The sequence below is a fragment of the Carlito syrichta genome, unplaced genomic scaffold, assembly GCF_000164805.1.
Source record: "Carlito syrichta isolate Samal-C Ts95f unplaced genomic scaffold, Tarsius_syrichta-2.0.1 Scaffold271031, whole genome shotgun sequence".
Classification (NCBI taxonomy): domain Eukaryota; kingdom Metazoa; phylum Chordata; class Mammalia; order Primates; family Tarsiidae; genus Carlito; species Carlito syrichta.
The window spans coordinates 374,257-380,396 of record NW_007215127.1 but is presented as its reverse complement, the minus strand read 5'-3'; positions in this window follow the sequence as shown (position 1 = coordinate 380,396).

Below are 6,140 nucleotides of genomic sequence, written 5' to 3'. Positions count from 1 at the left end.
CCGCACTGACTGGCCAGGTCTGGCACTTACACAGCAGGCGAGGATGCCACTGGGCTGCCAGGGGTCCAAGCCAAGTCAGAACTACCGCCGTGAGCATTCTGCTTCCGTTGCAGCCGCCTGGCCTCGCCTGTGCATCTGGAAATCTAATTTAGAGTTGTAGGTGAATTTTTTTCTTCCTCCAATTCATTTGTTAACTTTAATTTTTTTTCTATTATTCTGTTTTTTAAGGTTTGTTTTATTGTCATTTTATTTGGTGTTTGAAGAGGCTCTGGGATAGAGGGTTGATGGGTAGAAGATTTAATTTAGGTTAAACCCTCTCATAGGTGTGAAATTGCTCTCCCCTCTAGGACTTGGATTTATGCTTCTGGGGGAGGGGGTGTTTTCATGGAAATGACAATGAGATAATTCAAATATTTTCACAGTAGTGGAGACCTTTACATCTAGACTATTATAAGACAAACCAGGTCAGGCGCAATGGCTCATGCCCGCACACCTGACTAATTTTTTTTTTTTTTGTAGAGACAAGGTTGTTGTCTCTACAAAAAAATGTTGCACAGGCTGGTCTCACACCCGTGGGCTCAAGCAATCCTCTCACCTCGGCCTCCCAAAGTACTGAGGTTATAGGCGTGAGCCACCGCGGCTGGCCAAGGATGCTTTGGTTTTAACAGCAGGCAATGCAGGCTTACCCTCATGTCACACGCAAGGGAGGATTTGGAGCTTTGAAGTGAGTTTCAGATGCACTTTGAAATGTGGCACATTCCTGCAAGACTGTGCAGTGCACAGAATATTGTGTACTTGGCATTTTATTTGCTAGTCATAATTTTTCATCCCCTTTCCTCATAATGCCTAGAACGAAAATGTAACTGATACAAATACCATCAGTTCAGAGGGAGAATGTGTGTGTGCGTGCATGCGTGTATAAGCACACAGAGCCTTAAAAGAAGACGTTCGAAATCTGATGCACTAAAAGTCTCCATGGAAGAACAAAAGAAAGGAAGCCTTTTGATATACATTTGCTGTTTCCAGATGTACACCATGCTTTTTCCATGGAACTCCTATCTCTGTTGAACTTATGAATCATACCCATTACTTTTCAGCTTTAAAAGGCCAATTTTTGTCCACTTTTCTCTCTTCCTGCCAGTCCCAACTGAAATTAGTGGAAAGAAAGCTTGATGGAGCTTTCAGCTTTGAACAAAATCCCTTCGTTGTAAACTAGCACCATCTTTATCCAGGTCTTACCCAGTCAGGCTAATTCCAGAAACTTGTGGTTTTCAGTATAAAAATCTGTCTACCTTTAGCCAGGCACAGACAGCCCCATAGGAAGAAAAAAAAATAACATGTTTAGTTAGATATACCACCCCAATATGTATTTTTTGAAAATGAAACTTTAAAAGAACTTCAGAGGTAATTTTTACAAATAAGGCTTCAAATAGAATTATTTTTCTCAAAAAAAGAAAACTCACTCTCTCCTAAATGCCCAAGTCTTCTTTTGGAATTAGTGACAAGTTTAAATAGAATAAAATCCACACCACCTTAAAATTACAAAATGGACTTACCCTTGAGAGGGCGTCTGCAAAATCTCATCAAGGACAAAGATCTCCAGGCTAACGATGCAAGTTTCATTTCTCAACTTTGTAATATAAGGCAAGTCATCTCTCAGAGCTGCCATCATTACTTTTTGAATTTCTTTGGGGGGTTATTTAATGAAAAACATGCTGTGTTTTGTTTTAAGCTGAAGTCCTATTCTGGACATTCTGCTTTGGGGAAAAATGTTATCATTTCATTTCCTTTCTGTAAATTAAAACTAATGAAGTGTGGCCTTGCCGAGGGATATTGAGATGTTCCGGGCATACTGCTTTGCCTGTGTGCTTTTGAGCAGTCTGTTCTTACGTGGGCGGGAGACCCATTTATCTTGAGGGAGAGTAAGGGCCTTGAAGCAGATGCTGCGTTTTCCATAAACCTAACTTTGCCTCACGTGAACCAAAGACTTGCAACTCTGCTTCATCTAGGACAGCTGAATAAAAGCATTTTACTGAGCACTGTTAGCGTCAGGGAAACCTGTCTGCCTGCTGTACCATATCTTAGGATTTGGGCCGTTTATTCACCCAGCGATCTGTGACCTCAAGGAGCTTTAAAGTCTTAACAGAAACTTTGCATTTTCCTTATAATCTTTAAAACATGGCCACTAAACTCAGGATCGGCATGCGCTTTTAGAATATTGAATTATCTCCCAGTTTAAAAGGCGAGGTATCTTCCCTTCCCGGCTGGTAGCAGGTTTCAAGGGGAAGTGTACCCTCAAATAGGACACAGCAATAACTGGGCTTCCGGTGCCACCCTCCTGCACTCCTCCCCACCCCCCGCTGCTGCAGCAGTGCACTGGGAACACGGGCTCAGCATGGTGGAAGTCGGAAGGATTCATGTCCGATGTAAAATCACTACAGGAACACTGACGTCACCGAAGTGGGAGCCAGGGGCCTGGCTGAGGTGGGAGTGAGGGGGTGGGTGCACAGACTCAAGTGGGGGCCCACTGGTCAGGCCGAAGGGCACAGCCTACAGAGGTTTCCACCCGTGACGTTAGCAACATGGTCATCTCTCACCCTGGAGTCTGGGATGGGCAGAGAAGCCAGCTTCACCCCACAGTTCAGAATGCAACAGGGAGGCGTGGCAGGCTCCCATTCTCCAGACTCTTAGCTCTCCATAGGCAGGAAATGGAGAATCCTTATTCCTGGGTAATTACTACGTATATTTGAAATTTGAAAAAGTGTAAACCTTTGCGTTTTTAGCTTTTCATAGAATGTCTCTCAAAAGAATCACTTTAAACCAATGCCTATAAAAAGCAAGTCTACCAAAATAAACTTTAAGACTTTCTTTACGGTTTGGGCTCACTCTTATTTTTACCACAAGTTTCATTTTTAAAAATAGGCGACTACTTTTGGTTACAGTATTTTTATTCATATTTAAAGATATTTTTACAAAATAAATAAAATGTTTACATAGTAAGGAATATGTATGTATTTCCAAGTATTAAGAAGCCAGGTGTTTTTTGGTTTTTTCCAATGTATTTTTGACAAATGTATGAGGCATCACACAAAAAAGAGATCTTATTACTCCAAAGAATGAAAGTTAACAAAACCGACAAGTATAAAAACCTTTTATCTGAAGTGAGAAATAGTTAACATAACAACTTCTAGATTGTGTTTTTACAATTTTCTCCTTATTCTTTTGTGAAAACAGCTTGACCTTTTTTGCTGCTTATCAGTCCCCTCTCCCAAAAAATTTTAACCTTATATGTCATGTTTAAGTTTAGGAACAGCTTGAATAATGCCTTGTAGGTAACTTAAGGGCTACAATTCACTGTAATTCCAAGCTAATGTGATTTCATGGTATTTATTTGCAAATGTTCTTTTTATTCCATTTTAAATCCAGCAGCCCCGATAGCCTGCCTTCACTGTCTTTCAGTTTCAAGAAGTTAAAACTTGGGTAGACTTTTTGCAGGATCCACTGACGGTGTGGAACCTCCCCCGCCTTTAGGGTGGGAGGGAGGAAGACAGGGCTGATAGGACTTTTAAAAGGATAAAAGGGGTGGGGGGTGAGGGGGCAGAAAATACAAGCTCCTACAGATTTCCTTGGCTGCCCTTCACACCCAGTTCCCTCCTCTACAAAGGTATGAATGGAATGGCTTTTCTAGAAAAGGGCTTCCAAGAACATAAAGGAATTCCTTTCCCTAGGAGGCCCTGTGGAGGGCCCAGCCAGTCTTGAATTCAGCTTATTTCTCAAATCCATTTGATCTGGCATTTTTGTCAACATGGTACGTGTTAAGGCCCACTATGATTTTTTTTCTTTTTCTTGTGAAAGAGGGGCATATTTATTAAAATGCTTCCTCTTCCCCTCCCAGAGCCTCACAGAAATCAAGAAACGATATCCCCAGCTTAAATGTGCAGACTCAAAGATGGAGGTAACAATATTAGGTTGCCATGGTAACTGCTCCGTTAACTTTGCATTGAGCCCCTGGCCGTCCTGAAGCCAGCGTGTGTCAGAATCTTCCATCTTGTTCTAGGCTATGAAAACTGTGATGTTTGTTTAGACAAGGAAGTTTTCGCTAGTCCACATTACGCTAGTCCACATTATATTTTTCAAGAACATATACATTCTTTGTTAAGCCTATCCACATTGTCATTTGTAAATCTACAATAGTCTTTTTTTTCTCAACAGTAACCTTGGTTATTAAACTGCTCCAATAGCCTTCATGATTTGTATTTACTAAATACAACCGCAAAAGTTAATAACAAAGTAGACGCAGAAGCATTTTGTGGTACTTTATTGAAAAATGTCAGTGATATTTCCTACTAGTCAGACCTACATCTTCCAAGAATCACCGTTTAATTACGAGACTCATGACAAAGTAATACCCTTGGCTTATTTTATGTGTGCACACACTCTCACGAGGAGCTGTGAATGAGGTATAGCTAAGTGCAGCATAGCGGTGTGGGTGTCCTTCTCAGGATCCGGTCTCATCGCTGCATGACACATGCTCCTAAATTTGCAAAATTTTAAATAAGGTCAATTGACACCCTGAAGGTTCCCTGAGGACCTGAAGTCCTCACTAAGTGACACAGGGTTGGCAAAAGATGAGCTCACAATTTGAGAGCAGTCTGTTTAGATATATTTTGATTCTAGAATGATGAATTAAAAACCCCTTTCCATTTAGAAAGGCCGAAACAGGGCTGATAGGACTTTTAAAAGGATAAAAGGGGTAGGGGGTGAGGGGGCAGAAATAGGACTTTTAAAAGGATAAAAGGGGTAGGGGGTGAGGGGGCAGAAATAGGACTTTTAAAAGGATAAAAGGGATAGGGAGTGAGGGGGCAGAAATAAACCATTTTTGAAAAAACAGCAGAATGATGCAGTGTTTATAATGTGGAGCAATCTGAAACACGGTGACTCATGCATCAATCCAGTTCAGAGTCATGCTAGGATTTTTAAATGGTGATATCTTCAAGCAAAAAACATAAAACTAAAAATAATGGAAGTTTATTTTTAAACATTGCTGGTGCTTTATGAAAGGGTTTCTGCATACCTGTTATACACATGACATGTTCATGTGAAATTTTCTTGCTATGTAGAAGATGCTTAAAATGTACACACAATTGTCATTTCATCCTCTTAGCAGTTTTCTTCCACAAGGTGCAGTCCATTGACAGGTCTCGATATTGCACATGCAATGTAACTATCTTTATTAGCGCTACCTGTAGCAAACACAAGCCTAGTGAATTACAGATCCGTGTGGGCCAGAGGAATTTTGCCATGTAATTAAGCTTGACAGGTCATTCTCATAAAATCTCTGACTATATACATATTTTTGCATTTAATGCCTACTCAGTATATTCGGAAGGTGCTATTCTTGGTGTTATCAAGAGTTCATAGAGGTCAGGGGCGTGTAAGAGCCTGTTGATGTACTTGTGAAGCACGCCTGTGTCCACAGACACGCGCAGTGGAACTGCATGCTCACTCCCTTATAGTTTTGGCCTGTTGGTTTTTGTGTTGAAGCAAGGGTTAAATAAAAATAATGACGAGACTCATGAATAACTTTTACGTCTATTCATGGGCCGTACAGTAATCACATTCTGCCTTTACCTAAGGATCTGAAAGGACTGGGAATGCGGGCTTCCCCCTCCCAGCTCTGCCTTCCACGTGGGAGAGCTGACTGCATCAGGGTGGGTCTCTCCCTCCAGGGGAGGGTATCTGGGGGGTGAAAACCCCGAGATCCCCCAGGGGGACGATTATCGCGCATCGGGGACAAGCCAAGATGCGTGAAGCCTGATTTCAGGGTAAGGAAACCAAGGCCCCCCCACGACGGGGAAGTTTGAGGTCACACGTGGGTCGTCGGGGACGCTCAGCTCTGCCCCTTCAGAACACCGGGCTCTTGGAGACGGAAGGTGGGGGTCCCTTCTCCCCCACACCAGGCCGCGTCTCGGCGGCCTCGGTCTACACCGGCGTGTAGGGCACCTACGGTAAAAATCTAGAAGGCGGCTGCGGAGTTCTATTAAAATAGTCGTCTCTGTATAAATTAACTCATCTCGTGCATTTACACGCGCCCCTCCTGAATCGGCTGGACTCGGTGGAACGGAAGCCAGGAGGGCCCG